The 20,795-nt window shown below is 41.1% G+C and overlaps 2 pseudogenes; one reads left to right on the top strand and one right to left on the bottom strand.

Annotated features, from left to right (window-relative positions):
- Positions 1 to 15,660: 15,660 nt before the first annotated feature.
- Positions 15,661 to 15,856, bottom strand: LOC150019131 (guanine nucleotide-binding protein G(I)/G(S)/G(O) subunit gamma-10 pseudogene; annotated as a pseudogene).
- A 1,660-nt stretch (positions 15,857 to 17,516) lies between these two features.
- LOC150019130 (dihydrolipoyllysine-residue succinyltransferase component of 2-oxoglutarate dehydrogenase complex, mitochondrial pseudogene) lies at positions 17,517 to 19,812 on the top strand (annotated as a pseudogene).
- Positions 19,813 to 20,795: the final 983 nt, after the last annotated feature.

Genomic DNA, 20,795 nt, shown 5'->3' with positions numbered 1-20,795 from the left:
TGTCAAATTGCAACTGTTAAATGTCATTCCAAAAAGGTTTTGCAACTGAATGTCTTCTTAAGACAGTCTTATAGACTCAGTGACTTATTTGTAGGTTGTAGTGTAAATTAACAAGTTTGCACAAGCTTGCTCATTTCAGGTTTGTCTATCTGCCTGACCTGTTCCAGCCAGGGAACTGAGTCTTACTAAAGACCTGGAAGACTCAATGTCCTGACCAGTGGCTGGCCGAACAGTAGACTGGTCCCTGTGATGTGCCATGGACAATGCATTCTTCCCTGAAGTTGATGGTAATCAGGTCCTGAATCCACCACACAGCACCATTATTAATTATACTATTTTATTCATAAGACTGTCAGTGCAGCTACAGCACACACAACCCACTCAACCATAATGCTGAGAGATTACCACTACCAGCCCATCCACCAGGCTGAGATACACCACTTGAACAGGAGTGACAGGACTGGGAAATTCCCTCAAATATCATCAGGAATTATCCCTAGAACTTGAACAAAGCCTAGAGGATATGGAGCAGGCTATTTCTAAACTTCAATATCAGGTCAACTCCCTAGGTGACCTGGCAGTAGGCGGGCTTTAAACCCCCTTACTGCCCATAAAGGGGGTACCTGTGCCATTTCTGGGGAAGACTGTTGTTATGTTAACTAATCTGGAACAGTACAGGATATGGTTAAGAGGCTAATGGATCAAGCTGCCCAATTAAAGGATAAAATAAGCAGCTTATTGGACTCATGGTTTGACTTAATTATCCCTCTGAAGGCCATCCTTCTACCCCTTCTTACACCTTTGCTAACACTACTTTTACTCTCATTCTAGGACCTTGCCTCCTGTGACTCTAGGTCAGTTTCATCAGAAGGACCATCAATACAGCTATGGTACAGGCAGCGCACACCCTAATGCTCCTGTCTACTCCTCGGTACCAACCCCTACCAGCACAAGAAACATTGGAAATATAGACACAAAGGGTAATGTACATTCTAACTACTCCCATATGTCAGCAGAAAGTAGTCAGAATGACTGTGCTGCCCTTTTCTCCTAAACCTCCATGTGTGGCCCTGGACCTCACCTTTATTCTTTTTATTACAAACAAAAGACTAAAAATGTCAGAACATGGAGGCAGCTAGAATGCACACCTGCACTTTGGATATGTTAATGGACTTAGCCCATATGTTAATGGACCTAGCCCATTCCCAGAGGAAATGCTGATGGACCTAGCCTGTTACGGGAAGCAATAAAATGCAAATGACCTACTGAATATGTGGATAAGCAAACTCAGCCTCACTGAAATGTGTGTTTAACAAGAATAAAAAAGGTGCCTGCAGAAGTGGGGGTAGGACTCCTATGGCCCACGAGGAGGACCAGGAGTCCCCATTCCCCATTCCCTTGCCCCTTATTCCCCTTGCTCCTATGGTCCCTTGAGTCATTCCAGGGCTAGCTTCTCCCCTTCACCCCGCTTCTTCATTTTCCATCAATAAACCCATTGCCTAATCCCACAGAGGTCTCCGGGTGATTTCTCAGACCAGTTTTCAACTGTGTGAGAAGCTACAGGAAAAAGGACATGAACCTTCGAGTCATTGCTGATAGAAATGTAAAATGATACAATGCTGTAAAAAACACTATAATGGTTCCTCACTAAATTAAGTGGAATTACCATATAATTCAACAATTTCTTCTGGATACACACCCAGAGGAACTGAAAGCAAGCCTAAAACAGATATATGTACAGACAGACTCATCGAAATATTCACAATAGCCAAAAGGTAAAACAAGCTAATGTGCATTAATGGATGAATGGAATGGATAAGCAAAATCTGGCATATACATATAATGGCATATAGCCCTAAAAAGGAATGAAATTTTGATGCACGCTATAACATGGATGAATCTTGAATGTGCTAAGTGAAATAAGCTAGATAGAAAATAACAAATATTGTATCATCCTACTTTTATGAGATATATTGTAGAAACAGAAAATAGGCTGATGGTTTCCAGGGACTGAAAGGAGGGAAAATAGAGACTTACTGTTTGGTCATAATGCCCAGAACTTGTATATTCCAAGGTTACCATGTACCTATTAATTAAGCTTATATTTTTGAGGATATTTTTGCCAAGGTGTTACAGAACCCCTGGGCTGCTCCAATTGAGAACAAACCCACGGGCTCTTTAGTCAGGGGCCCGATTGCCCGCCGCCAAAATCATAACTCTCAATACCAGAGTTTAGTGAAAAGAAAAAGAATTGTTTATTTAACAGTTATATAGATTTAGTTATTTGTGGATTTCTGTTGTTAAGTCTTATGTTCTTTAAAACACCCATAAACACATATCCTTGCCTCCCCCCTACCAAACCAGGCTAGTTTTAGAAAAGTTAGAGAAACCGTTTCCCTACTTTCCAAACACAGTTCAGCTTTACCAGCAGCTGTCAATCACTCAGTTCTGATTGGGGAGGTCCTTCCTGTGCTGTGGTGCCCTCCAGCTCTCAATGCAGAACTGCCTGGATTCTCAGCCTCCTTGCAAACTGCCTTCTTCCTGCAAACCGCATGGATCTCCTCTCCTCAAAACCGCATGGCAAGAGCCTCTTAAAGCAGCCTGGAGACCCCTTCTCCAAGCCACATGGAGAACTTAGCTTCTTTATTCCGCATGGAGAAGGCCCCTTCACCAAGCCGCATGGAGGGGGCGAGAGAGCGAGAGAGCGAGCGAGCAAGCGAGAGAGCGAGAGAGAGCTAAAATGTCCACAGCTGCTTATATATCCCTGACTACGTCCTCTGACGCAGTGGTTGTTGCAAACAGTTCTGACCATTCACAGAAGCTTATGTAGGCTCTGTGTGCTTTTTCCATACCATTGTCCCCTGGTTCAAGACTCCTCCCATCTACCTGAGGCTTTGGATGCATTAAAGCCATTTTGCATAAGAAAGACACTAGCCACCAGCCTCAGGCATGTGGAGGCATTCTGAAAGATGCTTCCTTCTCCCCATCCCCCAGCCGCAAACTCTGGGGATTTTTGGACTCCCCTGTTTCTGTAGCAAAGGTACAAAAAAAAAAGAAAAAGGAAAAGTTCTGGTGACATATAGTGGTGATGTTTGCACACATGTACTTAATGCCACTTATAAATAGTTAAAATTGTTACAGAAACAGGGGAGTCCAAAAATCCCCAGAGTTTGCGGCTGGGGGATGGGGAGAAGGAAGCATCTTTCAGAATGCCTCCACATGCCTGAGGCTGGTGGCTAGTGTCTTTCTTATGCAAAATGGCTTTAATGCATCCAAAGCCTCAGGTAGATGGGAGGAGTCTTGAACCAGGGGACAATGGTATGGAAAAAGCACACAGAGCCTACGTGGGGTTCTGTGAATGGTCAGAACTGTTTGCAACGCCCACTGTGTCAGAGGACGCAGTCAGGGATATATAAGCAGCTGCGGACATTTTAGCTTGCTCTGGCGCTCTGACTCTCTCTCTCACTCGTGCACTCTCTCGCTCTCGCTCTCGCTCTCTCGTGTGCTCCCTCCACATGGCTTGGTGAAGGGGCCTTCTCCATGTGGCTTGGAGAAGGGGTCTCCAGGCTGCTTTAAGAGGCTCTCGCCATGCAGTTTTGAGAAGGAGAGAAGATCCATGCGGTTTGCAGGAAGAAGGCAGTTTGCAAGGAGGCTGAGAATCCAGGTGGTTCTGCATTGAGAGCTGGAGGGCACCACAGCACAGAAAGGACCTCCCCAATCAGAATTGAATGATTGGCAGCTGCTGGTAAAGCTGAACTGTGTTTGGAAAGTAGGGAAACAGTTTCTCTAACTTTCCTAAAACTAGCCTGGTTTGGTAAGGGGAGACAAGGATATGTGTTTGTGGGTGTTTTAAAGAGCATAAGACTTAACAACAGAAATCCGCAAATAACTAAATCTATATAACTGTTAAATAAGCAATTTTTTTCTTTTCACTAAACTCTGGTATTGAGAGTTATAATTTTGGCGGCGGGCAATCGTGCCCCTAACTAAAGAGCCCGTGGGTTTGTTTTCAACTGGAGCAGCCCAGGGGTTCTGTAACAAGAGCACAGCTTAAAAATCAATATCTAGTTCTACCCCTTCATTCTACAGATTGAAATGATCTGCCCAAAACACATATTATAATTTTTTATTGTGATTTTTAAAAAAATAGTTATGTCACAGCTGAAAATGAAATAGCTTGTTCTTTTATTCACAATATTTTAAATCTGTAAAGCAAATGAGAACTGGAAAAGTCTACATGTCTAAGAGGACAGATGGATAAATATGGTACAGTAGAAGAGTATAGACTCAGAGTCCAAAAAATCTAGATTCTGGTTCTTGGGAAGAATAAAACAGCCTTCCAGATCACTCTCTATGTTGTGCTACATCTGAAAGTGAAGATCATAATGCCCAACATACTTAGTTTCCAAGGTTACCATGAACATAAGTTTAGCTTATATTTTTGAAGATGTTTTGCCAAGGTATAAAAAAATAATAATAGCTGTCACCAAAACTGAGTTTCTTTTAAGTACAAATAAGATGGTATGTACATTTAAAGTTCTATATTTTAAACTGTCAAAATTTTATGTTAACCCAGATAGTTTTAATTTACAAAAAGTATTATCCCCCCAAAAAAGAAATACTAGTCATACAATCTGTAATCAACTTTTGAATTCCACATCTGTCATTGGGCAGAAATTCCCAGAGGCTTAAAATAGCAGCTACTCTACTATTTCATCTGTTTCCCCTCTGGTTTCTCAAATTTATGATCCTTTCATATAGTCACAGTTCATTTTGACAGCCTTTTTCTTAATCAAATTTACATTTAAAATGTGAGATTTTAAAACACTGAATTTACTTTTCTATTGAAATAGTTTTATTAACTTAAAATATTTAATCTTGCTTTGATAAGGCTATTCCTCTTCTGGAATAAACAGAAGCACAAAACAGGGAACAATTAATTCCTATTTCAGACTGACTCCTTTGGCAACCACCAAAAACCACTAAAATAAAATATATCCATATTTTAAAAAACCTGAACTTCTCTTGCTCTGTCATTGGTTTTTTTAAAAATAGTGTTTTTACTCAGCAGTTTATTAAAAAAAGAAAAAGTTATCTAGCTAGGACAAGGATTAGCAAACTAAGGTCTGAACACCAATCCTGGCTTGTTTCCTGTTTTTGAAAAGAAAATTTTATTGGAATACAGCCATGCTCATCTGTTTACATATTGTCCACCACTGCTCTTTCACTATGAGAAAAACTGCAGTTGAGCAGTTGCTATGTAACAGAGCAAAAGGGGGTTCTTTTACATGGCGCCTTGGTGTAAAACCCAACAATTAATGGTGAGGAAAACAGGTCTTTATTTACAATGTTCCAGCCTGGGGAGGGCAGTGAGCACTTAAGCTCAGAGCCCTGTTCTCCCATGGGACCCAGCACGTCTCTTGCTCACCAAAAGGCTATAAGCCAAAAACATGCCCAGAAGTTCCTTTTCCTTTATCTGTCATCTCTCTCCTTCAGGATCCGGGTACAATGTCATCAGCCTCTGTAAAACACTCCAGGAAAACATATGCCATGTTGCACTGGATTATGCATAGTTCTCTCTCTGCCCTTTCAAAGTTGCATGGATCTCTCTTTCCTTCTAAAACTACATGGTGCTCTCTTTCTACCTCTTTGCAAGCTGTGTAGATTTCCCTCTCTGCAAACTGTGTGAATCTCTCTCCTCTCCCTCCTTGCAGACTGCATGGATCACTCTACTAGCCAAAATGCCTGCCACCTTATTTTTAAGTCACTGACCGCATCCTGTGACACAGTGGGCAGGGTGACTAATTATAGCCACTTGTAGAATTTTACATAGGCCCAGTAAGCTTTTCATCACTATTCTATGGTCAAAGCCCCTCCCACCTCCTTGGTACCTTGAAAGAACCAAATCCACTTGCATAACTAAGACACTAGCTACCAGCCATACATATGCAAAGGCATCTTGAAAGCTGTCCCCTTCCCCTATCCTCCAACCACAGGCTCTGGGGAATTCTGGGGACCCCACTCTGTAACAGCTATAGAGATCATATAGGTTGAAAAGCCAAAAATATTTCTTATTTGATCCTTTGTAGAAAAAAAATTGCCCACTCCAGATCTAGGGATCTAGAGAAAATAGAAAATAGATTCTCCCCTTTCTTTTAGTCATTGTATAATCAGTAAGTTCTAAAATATAACTATTCTGCCCTAATTGGAAAACATGCATTTAGTCTAACCTAATTAAAGCCTTACACTGAAAGGTCAGCCTCTTGCCAGTGCCCTTTACTCTGGAGGACAACTAGCTGTGTCCAGATTGCTTAGCCAATATGATATTTTAAGGACAATAATATACAAACAATAATGATATATGAACAACAAATAACAAAACGATGCATATCATTTTCGCAAAACTTTTGATGAGTTTTGGGATCAAGTTTACCTAACTTACACTTTTACTTTGAGAAGTTGCACCTTTGGGACCCAGGTTTGGAGACTACAGGAGGTGGGCAGCGGTGGGCAGCGGTGGGCAGAGGGATCGTGGAGGTGCATTTCCTGAGCATGATTCTGCAGGCTTGGGACACTCCCTCCCTTTGTAGAAGGAATGTTTCAGCACATTTTGTACAGCCTGATGCTGTTTCCATCTATTACTTCCTAGTTACATAAGGTTATGTACTTTGGGCTGAATTTAGATCACTTACAATCATGGCATGTCTTTGATCTCCTTAACGATAATGCCCCTGAGTTTTCACTCTTAGGCAGTTCACCAGTAAGACCTGCTGCATGTAGTGTTTAACATCAGACCTGTATTAGAATCATAGCTCCAGTATTTGTTGATTATGTGAGTTTTTGAGTTTCTTTTTCTGCCTCTATAAAATGGAGATAATACCTGCTTTCAAGATTGTTGAAATGATGAAAGGTTTACATGTTTAAAATGCACAAAGCAGAGGAGAAACAAAAACTTAATGAAAGTGTTCCTCACGTCCTCCTTTACCCAGTCAGAAACAGTGGACTGAGAGTCCTGAACTTCACCTCTTCCAACTCATCTTATGCATACTTACTCTTCCAGAATTAACTGAACTGTTTCTCCTTTGGGCAATTTTCTCTGCCCTCCTACAATTTTACTAAACTTAAGTACATGTTAATTCTCAGTGATCTTACAATCCTTTAAAATTAGTACTGACAACATTTATGGAACTTAACCCAGTTTTTTAAAATAACTTTCTACATTATTCATAATAGCATAGCTTTTAATTATTTTTAAAATTGGAAAATATAAGTACAAAGCTACATATAATAAATGTACGATCAGCAATATTCCCATTCCTACAATCCAGAAATAATAAATTAGAAATCATTCTTTCTCTCTCTCTCTCTCTCTCTCTCTCTCTCTCCCCTTCTTCTTCTCTTTCTATCTCACACAATCTATATGTATTAGTATGCTTTTAGTTGCCAGTAAAAAAAAATCTAAACTCACTATTCACTTGGCTTAAACAATAAGAAGTAATTGGCTCACATAAATACGGAGATAAGGTGAGTTCTTAAGCAGAACAATTCATCAAAAGTCAGTGTTACGATACAGCAACAAAGAGTAGGGACTGAGAAATTTAATATTTCTTCATTTTTGATGAATTAAGCAGACATTTTATTTCCAAGTTCTTCAAATATTATTACAAACACAAAGTATCCTTTTAAAAGTGTCTCAGATTAAAGGAGGCTGGAAGATGGCGGAGGAGTGAGGGGAGGCTGCGCTTTCAGGCTCCCAAGACTCATCTGTAGTTTGGACTAATTGCAGACAGAACATCTCAGTGGGCAACTGGACACTGGCAGGAGTCGAGCCTTGGCACTGCTGGATTAGAGAAATACCATCTGGAAACAACCTGTTCAGTGAGGATAGCAAAGGAAAAAGGGACGAGACAGAATTCCTGACTGGGGTGGCTGCCTGAGCTGTGGCTGGAAGTACACAAAGGCTTTTTGCTGACCACAGGCTTCTCCAGAGAGGAGTTGGGAGGAGAGCAGATCTCTGCCCGCCGGCAGAGACGGGACTCGACCAGGTGGCATTGGCACTGAAGGAAAGGAGACAGCATACTGCTGTGCAAGTGAGAACGTAATTTTCCTCTATATTTTTCTCTTATGGACTGCGGAGAGGGGTGGAAAATTTGGGGGTGATAGGACATTCTGGAGGAGCTCAGGCACAGAGATGCACTCATCTACTCCCCAACCCTCCACTTGGGTCTCACAGGCGCGCATAGGGAAGTGACCTCATTCACTGGCCAGGGTGCATGGAGCCGTGAGTCCAGGTGCCCCTCAGACATGCCCCAACAGACATAAGATCAGTGCCACAATGGGCACAGGGAGGGCCCACTGAAAATGCAGAAGACCATGCACAGACACCCCTGGCCAATTCCAGTGGGCGCCAGGCAGGAGTACAAACCACTTGTTCAGACTCTGTTCGTACCAACCCAGGAGGGTGCGGGAACAGCGGGTGGCAGCAACTCACAGATGCTCATTTTCACTGTGCGGAAGTGTCCGGCGCCCTGCCCTAAGAGGCTAGAGACAAACTCCCTGAGCGAGGCTTGGCAGGACTGAGGCTAGCTCTCGGGCCGCCTTGCTTGTGCACTGGGGCTCGAGCACGGAAGCACCTCAGCTGGCTTCAATAGGCGCCAATTGTTCACTTCCACTGTGCACAAGTGTCTGGGGCTCTGCCCTGGGAGGCGAGAGACCAGCTCCTGGAGCGCAGCTCCACAGGCCCAAGGCAAGCTCTCAGGCCACCCTGCACGTGCAGGGGCGCGCACGCAAAGACACCTAGGCTAGCTCCAATGGGCACCAATGGAGCATGCAGTGCCCGCCACCATGGGCACACACCGCTGCTGCAAGGAACAAAAACCTCTGACCCACCACATTAGATGAGCTGGGGACGCAGAAAAAGAAGACGACACACAAAGGCTGAACTGAGTAAAAACATTCCTTCTTTTTTTTTTTCTTCCTTAAAAAAGGGAAAAGAGAAGAGAGGAAAAGAAAAAAAACAAAAAACAAAACTATATCTCTAATTAGTTTCATACAATCTCTTCTTCTCATCCTTCCTCTTTAATCATTGTTTATTTGTTTGTGTATCTAGTTTAGCCTCCCTTTCACTCTAAATAAACTACTATATAAATCCAATACTATACAACCCCACTTCCTTACTATATTCGGCATTTTTCCCTCCTTCTCTTCTATTGTTATTAACATACAATGTAAATATTACCTACTGTCTTGCATAGTCTCAACTATTATTAATCTACCATCCCCTTTCTCAAAAATCATATTTTTCCTCTTTAAAAACAACTCTTATCTACTCTTCCTATAGTGTGAAAGCTCTAATCTCTCTACATTTATATTAATAGTGGCTCGTTGGCTGACGATAGTGGGATAGAGGGTGGGGGATATTTTTGAGGGTGTGGGTCTCCTGCCTGGGCTGTGTGTTTATGTTTTTAGCAGAATCTCCACAAAAGAACTCAAGACAAAGTGGATAGAGTGACTCTCAATCAACTAGCTAGAAGAAAGATCCTACCAAAGAGCATCTGAAATATAACCAGACAGCATAAAAAAACGACATAAAGGGTGACCCAAGAACATCAGGCTCAGAAGACCAAAGAGACTGCACCACCAAAACCACCAGATCTCCTATAATGAATCTCATACCACAAAGGTGGGAAGTCAAAGCAGACAAACCCAAAAAACAAAAACAAACAAGAAGAATCCAACATGGTAAAACACAGAAACAACCTCTGAATGAAAAGTAAAGAGGAATCCCCAGAAAGAGAGGTAGATGGAATAAACATAGCCCAAATGTCAGACATGGAATTCAAAACAATTGTGGTGAAGAACCTCAATATACTCGACAACCTCAAAAACAACTATGACAGCCTCCAAGGAAGTTACGAATAGTTCCAAGAAAATTACAAAGAACTTGCAGAGAACTACACCAGCATAAAAAAAAAAAAGGCATAGAAACTATTAACAAGAACCGGGAAGAAATGAAGAATTCAATTTCTGAACTGAAAAACACAGTATAATCAGTCAAAAGCAGACTAAACGAAGCAGAGGATTGGATAAGTGAGTTAGAAGATAATGTAGAAAAATATTCCCAGTCCATACAGCAAAATTAAAAAAAGATTGAAAAAGTATGGAGAAGAAATAAGGGAATTACAGGATAGCATTAAAAAAAAAACAAAACAATATCAGAATAGTTGAAATTAAAGAAGGATCAGAAGAACAAGAAATAGAAAAACTGATAGGAGAAAGAGTGACAGAAAATTTTCCCAACGTGATGAGAGAAAGTTATACAAGTTCAGGAAGCACAGAGAGTTCCAATGAAGAGGAAATACAAAAAACCTACTACAAGGCACATCATAATTAATATGGCAACATTCCAAGACAAAGAGAGAATCCTAAAAGCAGCAAGAGAATAACAGAAAATAACATACAAGGGAGCTCCAAGAAGGCTATCGACTGATTTCTCAACAGAAACACTACAACCAGAAGGGAATGGTCAAAAATATTTCAAGCAATGAAAAACAAAGGCCTACAAACAAGAATACTCTACCCAGCAAGGCTCTCACTCAAAATGGAAGGTGAAATAAGGAGTTTCTCAGACAAAGGAAGACTGAAAGAATACATCTCCACCAAACCAGCATTGCAAGAGATGCTAAAGGGAATGTTCCAAGAAAAAAGAAGAAGAAAAAAAAAGGGGGGTAGAGGAACAGAGGTACAAAGGGAAATGAATAAATACACGTCAATAATAGTCTTAAATGTAAATGGATTAAATGCTCCAATTAAAACACATAGGGTAACGGGATGGATAAAAAAACAGGACCCACATATGTGCTGTCTACAAGAAACACACCTCTAAACAAAAGATTTACACAGACTGAAAGTAAAGGGATATAAAAAAATATTCCAAGCAAACGGACATGAAAAAAAGCTGGGGTAGCAGTCCTCGTATCAGACAAAACAAATTTCAAAACAAAGGCAATAAAAAGAGACAAAGAAGGACATTTTATAATACTTAAGGTAACAATCCATCAAGAAGATATAACACTGATAAACATATATGCACCCAACATAAGAGCACCCAAATACCTAAAGAAAATACTAGAAGACCACAAGAAGGATATTAACAACAACACACTCATAGTGGGGGACTTCAACACTCCATTATCAACAGTAGACAGATCATCAAAGCAAAGAAACACCAAGGATATACAGGCATTGAACAACACACTAAACCACATGGACTTAACTGATATATATAGAACATTTCACCACAAAGAAGCGAAATAGACATTCTTTTCAAAGACACATGGGACATTTTTAAAGATAAACCACATGATAGGACACAAATCAAGCCCCCACAAATTCAAGAAAATTGAAATCATATCAAGCATCTTTTCAGACCACAATGCCTTGAAACTAAAAATCAAACTCAGAGAAAAAAATTAAAGACACCCAAATTCATGGTGAATGAATAACATGCTATTAAATAATGAATGGGTTAACAATGACATCAAAGAAGAAATCAAGAAATTTCTAGAAACTAATGATAATGAACATACAATGGCCCAAAACCTATGGGACACAGCAAAAGCAGCCCTAAGAGGGAAGTTCATAGTAATACAGGCATATCTGAAAAGGATAGAAGAATCTCAAATAAAAAATCTAACCCTAGAGCTACAAGAACTAGAACAACAACAACAAACACTGCCTAGGGTGAGAAGAAGGAGAGAAATCATCAGGATCATAGGAGAATTAAATGACATAGAGACCAAACAAACAATCCAAAAGATCAAAGAAACCAGGAGCTGGTTCTTCAAAAAATGAACAAAATCAACAAACCTCTAGCCAGACTCATCAAGAAAAAAAAGAGAGAAGAACCAAATAAACAAAATCAGAAATGAAAGAGGAGAAATCACGACTGATACCACAGAAATACAAAGGATTGTAAGAAATTACTACAAACAACTGTATTGCAAGAAATTTAACAACCTAGGTAGTGGCGGCGTGGAAAAAAAAAACAGAAATTTAACAACCTAGAAGAAATGGACAAATTTCTAGAAACATGTAACCTTCCAAAACAGAATCAAGAAGTAGAAAGTCTCAACAGACCAATAACAAAGAAGGAAATTGAAACAGTAATAAAAAATCTCCTGGCACACAAAGCCATGGACCAGATGGCTTCACAGGCGAATTTTACAAAACATTTAGGGAAGAAATAACTCCTATCCTCCTCAGACTATTCCAAAAAATCCAAGAAGAGGGAAAAATTCCAAACTCATTCTATGAAGCCAATATTACCCTAATTCCAAAACCAGGTCAAGACACAACAAAGAAACAAAACTACAGGTCAATATCACTAATGAACATTAGTGAGGATGCTAAAATCCGCAATAAAATATTGGCAAACAGGATCCAGCAATACATCAAAAAGATCATACACGAGATCAAGTGGGATTCATCCCAGGGATGCAAGGATGGTTTAATATTCACAAATCAATAAATATAATACATCACCTAAACAAGATAAAAGACAAAAATCACATGATCATATCAATAGATGCAGAAAAAGCATTTGATAAAGAACAACACCCATTTATGATAAAAACACTCAGCAAAATGGGAATAGAGGGAGCATACCTTTACATAATTAAGGTTATATATGAGAAGCCTGAAGCCAACATCATACTCAATGGACATAAACTGAAAGCATTCCCCCTGAAATCAGGAACTAGACAAGGCTGTCCACTCTCTTCACTTCTGTTCAACATAGTGTTGGAAGTCCTAGCCACAGCAATCGGACAAGAAAAAGAAATAAAAGGCACCCAAATTGGGAAAGAAGAAATAAAACTATCATTATATGCAGATGACATGATAGTATACCTAGAAAACCCTATAAACTCCACTAAAAGACTACTCGATATAATAAGTAAATTTGGAAAAATAGCAGGGTACAAAATAAACATACAGAAATCTAAGGCATTTCTGTACACCAACAATAAAATATCAGAGACAGAGACAAAAAATAAAATACCATTTACTATAGCAACAAGAAAAATAAAGTACCTAAGAATAAACTTAACCAAAGAGATAAAAGACCTGTAGTCTGAAAATTACATAACATTAAAGAAAGAAATTAAGGAAGATACAACTAAATGGAAGCAAATACCATGTTCTTGGATGGGAAGAATCAACATCATCAAAATGGCCATACTACCCAAAGCAATTTATACATTCAATGCAATCCCTATTAAAATACCAATGACATATTTCACAGACCTAGAGCAAATACTCCAAAAATTCAGATGAAACCAAAAAAGACCCTGAATAGCAAAAGCAGTCTTGAGACAGAAGAACACAGCAGCAGGAATCACAACACCAGATATCAAACAATACTACAAAGCCACTGTGATCACAACAGTCTGGTACTGGCATAAGAACAGACATATAGATCAGTGGAGCAGAATAGAGAGTCCAGAAATAAACTCAGGCCTCTATGGTCAACTAATATTTGATAAAGGAGGAAGGAACATAAAATGGAGTGAGAAGAGCCTCTTTACCAAATGGTGCTGGGAGAACTGGATGGAGACTTGCAAAAAAATGAAACTAGACCACCAACTTACACTACACACAAGAATAAACTCAAGATGGATCAAAGACTTAAATGTAAGCCTGGAGGAAAACATAGGCAGGAAAATTTCAGGTATGTCATGTGACAATATCTTCATGGATACATCTCCTAAGACAATAGAAATAAAGAAAAAAATAAACAAATGGGAATACATCAAACTAAAGAGTTTCTGCTCAGCAAAAGAAAACATCAGCAAGATGAAAAGGAAACCAACCATATGGGAAAACATATTTGCCAATGACATCACAGACAGGGGACTGATCTCCAAAATATATAAAGAGCTTATACAACTCAACATCAAGAAAACAAACAACCCAATTAAAAAATGGGCAAAGGACCTGAATAAACACTTCCCCGAAGAGGACATACAGAAGGTCCATAGACACATGAAAAAATGCTCAACATCAGTAGCCATCAGGGAGATGCAAATAAAAACCACAATAAGATACTATTTTACACCAGTCAGAATGGCCATCATCAACAAATCAACAAACAACAAGTGCTGTCGAGGATATGGAGAAACGGGAACCCTACTGCACTGTTGGTGGGAATGCAGACTGGTGCAGCCAGTATGGAAAACAGTATGGAATTACCTCAAAAAACTAAAACTGGAAATGACTTTTGAACCAGCGATTCCACTGCTAGGATTATACCCGAAAAATCCTAAAACCCTAATTCAAAAAAACTTATGCACCCCTTTGTTCATAGCAGCACTGTTTATGATAGCTAAGTACTGGAAACAGCCTAAGTGCCCATCTGTAGATGAGTGGATCAAAAAACAGTGGTACATTTACACAATGGAATACTATGTAGCAGAGAGAAAGAAGGAACTCCTGCCATTTGCGACAGCATGGATGGAACTAGAGAGAATTATGCTTAGTGAAATAAGCCAGGCAAAGAAATAAAAATACCATATGATATCACCTAATACAGGAAACTAAAGAACAACACAAACAGATGAACTAAATAGAACAAAGAGCAGAATAGCAATCAATAGGGGGGAGGGGGAGGGAGAGAAGGGGGATAAGTTAGGGAAGGGTTTAGTCAAATAACCTGTTTAAATGATCATGGACATGGACAACGGGGAGGGATATGATTGTGGGAGAAGGGGTGGGCTTGGTGGGGGAGATAAATGGGGGGGAAATGGGACAACTGTAATTGAAAAACCAAAAAAAAAAAAAAATATGTCTCAAATTAAGTCACAGACACATCATCAATGTAAAACAACATTAAGAGTTCATTTAGGTTGTAAGATTCTCATATTACTTTGTTTTTAATCACTTGTGATGTTCTGTAAGTTACATTTAAAATTTATTAAAGATATGAAATAATGTTTTTTTTAAGCACAACTAGATCTTATCTGCTTTACACATAAAATGGGGAGCTCTAATACACAAAACATTAATCTTTCTTAACTTTTGCTAAGAAACAGTTTCCATATTTAGTGTTAAAAATAAAACAATCTTCTCACTTATAAAAACCAAGACATCATTTGATTAATAAAGCTTATTATTTCTGCAATTTTACACTGACTTACTTCCATTTAGAAATTGTAAATTCATGAGGAAAGGATAAATTTTGTTATGGCATAAAAATCTTAGGAACAACAAATTATAAAGATTCAATTTTTTAATAAAAATTATTTTCTTTTCAAAATGTAAACATCCAGTAAATAAAACATACATAGTACTCCAGGTATAGAAATGCTAGTAATTCCCTTGTGAAAGAGGTTCATTTTTGTATATTTGGTGGCAAGGTTTTTGTTTGTCTTAAGTATAAAACACTTCACCAAACAAACTGGGCCATTTAGAAGTCTACTCCTTCACCCAGTTTTCTTATTTGAGTAGAAACTCATCAATTTTTATAGAATTTTGGTGGCCACTGGAAAAGTCTGAAATACCTAAAAGTCATTTAGTTAGAGAAAAATGCTTTCTTGAGACTTAGAGGCACTCATTCATCACTTTGTGCCTGAAGGCATTCCTTGGCCAACTTCTTTCCAGTGTTCAGAGTAAAGCGCAGGATCTGGGCTCCTGGAAGGGGTTGCTTCCTATGGGAACACCACCCAGCAGGGCATCCTTGCAGGCATTCTGCATGCAGTACTGTTGAAGCTGTGTAGCTGCCTGAGAGACTTTGATCTTCTCCACCGTGGCCTCACTCCACCAGGCACTGCAGGGCATTCACACTGGCCCCAGAAGACATGGCAGTGACTGAAATTTAATATTACTTAGAGTTCCATTAAGAAAAGAAATCTGACAGTTATATCTAAATAGTTAAAATAAGTGAGTAAATTCATAAAACTGGCTATAATATTACCAAGCTGAAGGGGGTTCTTTCACGTGACACCTTGGTAAAAAACCCAACAACTGGTGTTGAGGAAAATAGGTCTTTATGTACAGTACTCCAACCTGGGGAGGGCAGCAAGCCCTTCTGCTCAGAGCCCTATTCTCCCATAGGGCCCAGCACTTCCCTTGCTCCCCAAAAGGCTATAAACCCAAACCAAGTCCAATAGTTCCCCATCCATTCTCTGTCAGCTCTCTACTTCAGGATATGGGGTACGATGTCATCAGCTTCTGTATAATAGTCCAGCAAAACATGTGCCACATTGCAGTGGATCAAGCATGGTTCTCTTCTGCCTTTCCCTTCAAAGTCGCATGGTTCTCCCTTTCTTTCTAAAACCTCAAGTTGCTCTCTCTCCTTCTAAAACTGCATGGTGCTCCCTTTCCTTCTAAAACTACATGGTGCTCTCCCTGCAAATGGCTGCCACCTTAATTTTAAATCCCTGACCATGGCCTGGGGTACAGTGGGCAATGTAACTGGCTTTGTCCATTTGTATAACCTTGCAGGCCCTGTATGTTCATTCCTCACCATTCTATGGTCAAAACCCCTCCCATCTCCTTGGGACCTTGGGAGAACCAAAGCCATCTGCATAACTAAGATACTAGCTACTAGCCATAAATATGCAAAGACATTTTGAAAGTTGTCCCTTTCCCCCATCCCCCAGCCACATGCTCTAGGGAATTCTGGGGACCCCACTCCATAACAATACAAGGAATGGATTAGAGTGGGAGTCTTCTGGTGAATTGACTTTTGGCCACTGACCTACGCCACCAATGACTGCAAGGTTGACTGATCAGCACGTCGGCAGTACCAGCCGTCAATGGCCCTTCCATCTTTCAGAATTCTCCTGCATGTCAGTTTAATTCCAGGCCTGTGGCATGGTACTACTGATGTGCAGACACCATGTGCAGACTCACCAATATTTAATAGAAGCAGGACCTTGCTTTCCTGTGTCTTGTTTCAAGATGAAAAAAAATTATTCCAGAAATCTTCCTACCCCAAACCATCTCACTGGCCAGAAATAAACCACATACCTACTGATGCCTCAACCTAACATTGGCAAGGGGACCTTATGGTGACCATGGATTCATTTCTTAGGTCGGGGTTGGCCCCTGCTTCCCCTGAAGCACAGAGCTATGCAGAAGATAGAAACCTCAAAAAAAAAAAAAAAACTGTGTTGTTAGGAAGGAGAAAAGAAATGGGGATGGGTAAGAGGACTAGGAAATGGGTATGATTAGGAAACCAATAGTTTCTCCTACAACAACTTTATGATTTAACATACATAAATTTCTCCATAACAAAAATTATTTTTTAAAAACACGATTTTAACTGAAAACATAATTTCATGACCTCATCATAGTTTATTTAGCAAGTTCCTTATTGATAGACATTTAGGGCAATTCAATTTTCTGCTATTATAAGTGACTCACTGTTCTGTCCTAAAACTGTCAAATTAATGTCCCTAAACCCATTGCATTGAATAATGCTGTTTCTCTCACTGAAATAAGTATCATTGGCTGCCACAGCCGCTGTCGCGATGCTGTCCCAGTCCCGCTGCGTGTCCCGGGCATTTAGCCGCTCGCTCTCCGCCTTCCAGAAGGGGAACTGCCCTCTAGGGAGATGTTCCCTGACTGGGGTCTCCTTATGTCAGGGACCAGGTTACCCTGACAGCAGGAAGATTGTCATTAACAATAGTAGTGTCTTCAGCATTCGCTTCTTCAGAACTACAGCTGTGTGCAAGGATGATGTGATTACAGTCAAAACCCCAGCGTTTGCAGAGTCTGTCACAGAAGGGGATGTCAGGTGGGAGAAAGCTGTTGGAGACACAGTTGCAGAAGATGAAGTGGTTTGTGAGATTGAAACTGACAAGACATCCGTGCAGGTTCCATCGCCAGCAAATGGCGTTATTGAAGCGCTTTTGGTACCCGATGGGGGAGAAGTAGAAGGAGGCACTCCTCTTTTTACACTCAGGAAAACTGGCGCTGCTCCTGCTAAGGCCAAGCCTGCTGAAGCCCCTGCTGCCGAAGCCCCAAAAGCAGAACCTATAGCATCAGCAGTTCCTCCTCCCCCTGCAGCATCCATACCCACTCAGATGCCACCAGTGCCCTCGCCCTCACAACCTCCTGCCAGCAAACCGGTTTCTGCAGTAAAACCCACTGCTGCTCGTCTAGTAGCTGAGCCAGGAGCTGGTAAAGGTCTGCGTTCAGAACATCGGGAGAAGATGAACAGGATGCGGCAGCGCATTGCTCAGCGTCTGAAGGAAGCCCAGAATACATGTGCAATGCTGACAACTTTCAATGCAATTGACATGAGTAACATCCAGGAAATGAGGGCCTGGCACAAAGATGCTTTTCTGAAGAAACATAACCTCAAATTGGGCTTCATGTCGGCATTTGTGAAAGCCTCCGCCTTCGCCTTGCAGGAACAGCCTATTGTAAATGCAGTGATTGATGATGCAACCAAAGAGGTGGTATATCGAGATTATATTGACATCAGTGTTGCAGTGGCCACCCCACGGGGTCTGGTGGTTCCCGTTATCAGGAATGTGGAAAGTATGAATTATGCTGATATTGAGCAAACTATCAGTGAACTGGGAGAGAAGGCCCGAAAGAATGAACTCGCCATTGAAGATATGGACGGTGGTACTTTCACCATTAGCAATGGAGGCATTTTTGGCTCCCTCTTTGGAACACCCATTATCAACCCCCCTCAGTCTGCCATCCTGGGCATGCATGCAATCTTTGATAGGCCAGTGGCTGTGGGAGGCAAGGTGGAGGTGCGGCCCATGATGTTCGTGGCATTGACCTATGACCATCGGCTAATCGACGGCAGAGAGGCTGTGACTTTTCTTCCCAAAATCAAGGCAGCGGTAGAGGATCCCAGAGTCCTCCTGTTGGACCTTTAGGAGGAAGTCATATACCCAATACATTGACCATGCAGGAACTGAAAACCAGTCTTCTTCTACCGCAACATGGGTCCCGGGTTGGCCTGGTGACAGACAGGCACATGCTGTTGGCCTCAAGCAAGAAAGCCAGGGCACTATGTAACCAGCAGTCGCAGGTCTTTTCTTGGTGTTCCTACCAGGCCCTCTCCCTCTCTGCATCCCTCTCTTAACACCCGAATATCTTATTTCCTTAGGCTTGAGGGAGAGAGAGAGAGAGAGTGAGCCTTAATGGATGCTCATTAATATTCCTGCCTTTCTTCCATTAGCCCTCTGCAGAGTTAATTTTGCTTCTCCCCTGTGCCAGTATATATACTATAGGGAAACCACTGGGGACCATGTGATTAAGTTTCAATCATTTGAAAGTGTATTCTCCCAGAGCAGCCTAGGAGAGTGCTGTGCCTCCCGCGCTCAGAGCAGCCTCTGTCCTGGCTGTGCGTGTCCTCACCTGATTCCACCCATGTGGACGTACTGACCACCGGCCAAGGGGTGCTGCTTTGCTTCTTAAATGCACCTTCATTCTCAGCTGTCATTGACTTCAAGATGCCTCTTCTACCTCTTCCAGGAAGCACAGGCCAGGGTATCTGGGGTGTTGGCAGTGTTGAGGGGGAGAGGGCAGATTCCCACCAGAGCCCAGGCCTGCCCTCACAGTCTGTCATAGCCTCAAACCAGGAGGACCCATTTTGGTACAATTGCACACAGCTGTGGTTGTGTCAACCTTCCCAGGTTGCTAGGAACCATTCTAGCACATTGTTCTCATTTAGAGTATATTCTAGCACATCATGGCAGTGGAGGATGGACTAGAGCCTGGCAGAGATTGGGGTGAGAGAGCCTTGCTGTGGACTGGCTCAGATAGACTTGAACCTTTAAATTTCATTGGTATAAGTGTGTGGACTGAAGAGGCAGTTCTGTTTCTTCCTATATCATGGCCCTTAGGAAGTGGGACCTTGCTCTTGCTCCGCAGGACACGGGTCTGGGAGAGGATGGACTATGGTGGAAACCAACCCCAAGATGCTAGTACACAGGGAAATCGACCGATGTTACCTCTGAGGTACTGCCCATTGGGTCTGGGCACAATCACTGAAATTCCTTGGAACATGGTTAAAGACACATGTCTTGTCATGAAAGCTTCCAGGATTCATTGCTTTGAATCCTGACTGCATTCAGGCCTGAGGCTGCTGACACTTGGCAGAAGGAGCATTTTTAGTGCAGAGTGCCCGTTTGTATCTTGAGCAAAGAGGCAAGACCTGGGGGGTGGGTGGAGGGAAGGGATGGGAGCCAGTACTGAGTGCCTGCAGCATCTACTATGTCTTCACTATTGAGAACTTGTAATGAAATATTTAAAGAAACTGATTTTAAATGCAAATTAAAGGGCAAATGTTCTCAAAAAAAAAAAGAAAGAAAGAAAAGAAAGAAATAAGTATCATTGCCAGTTAAAGATGTTGTTATGTTTGATCATGTCCTCAGTAAATCAGTCAATGATTGTTCAAGAAATGCTGATTTGTAATATGCATATAGACTCTTTTAACCTTTATGACCAGCTGCTGCATAGATCGCCTCACTTTTTTCCTCAGCTAGAAGAGCTCTGGGCCACCTCATTTCATCAAATACTGTTTACTGATAATTTTGTCAAGCACAATAAGATGAATAAGACCCACCCTCTGTCTTTTTGAGCTTATAATTTGGTAGTTTTTCCCTGAATTAACTCTCAGCAGATAAAGATCTTGAGATTTTCAGAAATCTGATTCACATGTTTGTTTAATACACACTGAGCATCTGTTATGTGCCATGCCCTGCACTGGGATTCAGGATGGGATGCCCTCATTGAACTTAGTAATCTTCTCAGGCACTAAGAAAGCA

Source organism: Furipterus horrens, unplaced genomic scaffold, assembly GCF_987537825.1.
Source record: "Furipterus horrens unplaced genomic scaffold, mFurHor1.1.pri manual_scaffold_2, whole genome shotgun sequence".
Taxonomy (NCBI): domain Eukaryota; kingdom Metazoa; phylum Chordata; class Mammalia; order Chiroptera; family Furipteridae; genus Furipterus; species Furipterus horrens.
Note: the sequence above shows the minus strand (reverse complement) of the source record. Positions and strands in the feature narration are given on the sequence as shown.